General features: G+C 37.4%; 1 protein-coding gene across 1 annotated transcript in view; it reads right to left on the bottom strand.

The window, feature by feature from the left end:
- Positions 1-555, bottom strand: part of tmprss4a (transmembrane serine protease 4a) — a 13,467-nt gene extending 12,912 nt beyond the window's left edge. Inside the window, exon 1 of the mRNA XM_016670156.1 lies at positions 472-555. The gene's annotated coding sequence lies outside the window, so the exon portion shown is untranslated. The remainder of the gene's footprint in view (positions 1-471) is intronic.
- Positions 556-3,289: the final 2,734 nt, after the last annotated feature.

The raw sequence follows: 3,289 nt of genomic DNA, 5'->3' as shown, positions 1-3,289 counted from the left end.
ATATATATATATATATATATATATGTGTGTGTGTGTGTTCATACCTTATACTTGCCTCATCGGATTTATTTTTCAAATGGCATTCAGATTTATTTGTTAGCTTTTCATAACTATCAGATTTACATTCAAGGAGAACAAACAGTACCCTTTAAAACGAATTACAAAACACTCGCTGAAGGTTATTTCCGTGTGAACAGTTTAGTCATTCTGATCAGAAAAGCAAAGAAACAGTTAAAGTTTGACAGAAAGAGACCAAAGTTTGAGTTGTCAGACTCAAACCTGTCACAGTCCACATGCCATTCTTTCTGCTCTTCTCCATAATTATTCCATCATTGATGAAACACACGCAGACAATTAACCTTGCAATATCAAAACAAGTTCAGGTTTGAATTTGGAAACGAAGGAGGAAGCAATTAAAAACTTCTTAGTAATTACCTTTAAAGAATCATTGTCATTACAGTTTATGCTCACCTGCCACGGAAGATTTTTTTTTTTTTATTCTGTAGGTGCTGGTGGATATAGAATCCAAAAAGTATCAAGAAAATTGGACAGAGATCAATAGTTCCTGTTGGAGAATGTCTTTTCTTTTCCTCTGAGGACCTTCAGAACTGACATTTATAGCTTCAACCAGCAACTACCCTCCAATGTTTCTTCATCCCACCACTCCGCCCTCCTCTTCCTGCAAAGCAAACACACACACTCTCTCTCTCTCTCTCTCTCTCTCTCTCTCTCACTACATCCTTGAACACACACAATCAGCCCTCTCAACCCTCCCTCTCCCCACTGCCAATGGAGGAGTTTTATCCTTTGTTTTCGCACTTAGGCATAAATTTTGTGAAACTTAATATTGGGCTTTAGACACCTTGTGGGAAGTGTGATTTGAAAAAAAAAATCTTATCTCCATGGTCAAGTATTGATCCATATGTCTTGTTTCCACAATGTAAACACTTTCATTAAAAAAATAAAAAAATAGGTCAAGCATATTGCTTGACCTATTTTTTAAATTAAAGTTAGTTCCTCTTTGGATTCATTAAAACTCATTTTATGTTATTGTTTTATACAGGGATTTAGTTGTGGAGGTTTTACAAAAAGCCTTGGGACTGTTTTTCCTGTTCTAATCTTGTAAAGGGCGTGTCACGCCACTTCTTGCTGAATGGGTGGATTTACAGTATAAGAAAAGCCGTTAACCCCTGCTCAGAAATGTGAAATATGCTACTCACTATTTATCCAAAGACGGGTGAACGCAGCAATACCGATTCATGAATAATAGCAGAGGGATATGTGATATCTCATACTGAAGCCTGGCAGCCTTATAAGCTAAAATTTCCCTAGTATTTGTGAAAAGGATCAGTTACATTTCCCTGTCATTTCCTTGTGGGGTTTTACTGGAAAAACTGGAAACTTGCTACCTTGAAATAAGATAAAGATTTTTTTTCCTGTAAAACCCTCTACTTGTTCTTACTGTAAGTGTGAACAAAAAAGCAGGGGTGATTTTCTTTACCCGTCTGTCTACAGCTGATAAGGTGACAATAAGAGAAAGAAACTAGTTTTCAGAAATTTTATTAAAGTGAAGGTGACAATATTCATTTGACATAAATAGTTCAGTGGATATCAGAATACACTTTAAAACACTATTCACAGCTTTGGACAAAAACAAACAAACTGAAGAACAATGTTGTTTGTTGACGTGATACACGTATGTGAATAAGTAGATGCATTACAAAATCTGAACTAATATAATCTTTGACTTGTCGCATGATAGAAGGGAAATTCACTATGCAAAGCAGGATGGACGGTGCATAACTCCATCCAGCTGGCCACACTTGCTATATTCAACGGAAATATCGACATTTGCACGCACTGCCTACATTTATATTTTGCAAATGAGTTTCACTTGCTAAACATGACATGATTAGTTTGTGAGAAGAAAATAAGAGCCAAATAAAGGAGATATGTTGAAGAGCACAATGTCCTTTTCCATACTGACAGTATTTTTGTTTTTTTACTTCAATAACACATTGAAACAGAGGAATGTGTTTTCTGTGGTTGCCACTGATCTAACTTTAGGGTATGGAGCCAGTGAGGTTTTTACATACTGATAAATTCACATGATAAAAGGATAGTATCGAAGGTTTTTTTCAATCGATGGAAAAATCTGAAGCCCGTCCATCATTTTGACAGATTACAATTCACACCCCGGACTACACTTGTTGCAGATGTGCAGACACTTCCAACTTTACGCACAGAGTTCATAAAAATAAATCCATTATGAATAACGTCTCTGACATGGACAGTGAATTAAATGTAGCCTACTGACTAAGAGCTGACAGCACATTATGGGCAGGACGCTTTGGAGGACGTCTGGTTCAAATGCCATGTTCTCTTTATGAGAATGTTGTGTCCATTTATTATTTAAATGGAGGAGTAGACGGTGTACCTTGTTAAAGAGAGTTAATTAGACCTTCAGTGCAGTGCGCCGCATGACTAAAATCAATCATCTCAGAAGATTTGCACTTGACTCATCCTGCGTTACAACAAGCGACAAAATGGAGCTGGAAGATGTTGAACAAAATCTGGGAGACGTTGCGCCGCTTACTCCAATGGTGTAAAATCAAAACGCAGTAAAATCCTAATAAAAAGAATATGTCTGGTTTACTTGAGGCATGGGCGTCTGATCAAAGTTAATCAGTCGGGTTGCATCTGGCTCGGACACGATGCCTATGGACTCGGTCGGGTCGGGTTGGATTTGTTTTTGATCTAAACTTCAGTGCAGATTTTTCTTCCAGATGCGGGTCAGGAGGAAGTTGGCAGCGCTCATAATTTAAGTTTAATCACTTAGTTTCATTGTTGGCGAGATGCAGTTAATTGATTGTGTGATGGGATCTGAATTTTCTGTTCAATTTGTTGAACATGGATTAAACCGCATGGACGTTAAATGGAGGTAGCTCCATACTGAATGGACCATGTCGATGTCTTTTAAAAATTGGCAGATAAAATATCAGGATGGAAAATTTTTAGTGCCGTCAATCAAAATGACGGAAAACAAAAAAGTCTAACATGACCTCTGTGCTGTACACCTGTCAGTGTGGGTCACCTTTTGCAGAGCCTGTACAAAGTGTTGAAATTGCTAAAGATGCAGTACTATGTAATATTGGCTTTTTTTGAGCTTTACATCGTGTCATAATATTGCTTATTCCCTCATTAAAAAAATACCTGTAGTGTTGCCTTCATTCTTTCATGCTCGTTACAGAAATCCTTTAACCTCCATGGCAACCATTCAGCTATGCAG

The sequence above is a fragment of the Poecilia formosa genome, unplaced genomic scaffold (genome assembly GCF_000485575.1).
Source record: "Poecilia formosa unplaced genomic scaffold, Poecilia_formosa-5.1.2 Scaffold31, whole genome shotgun sequence".
Lineage (NCBI taxonomy): Eukaryota > Metazoa > Chordata > Actinopteri > Cyprinodontiformes > Poeciliidae > Poecilia > Poecilia formosa.
This window is presented reverse-complemented; position numbering and strand designations above follow the sequence as displayed.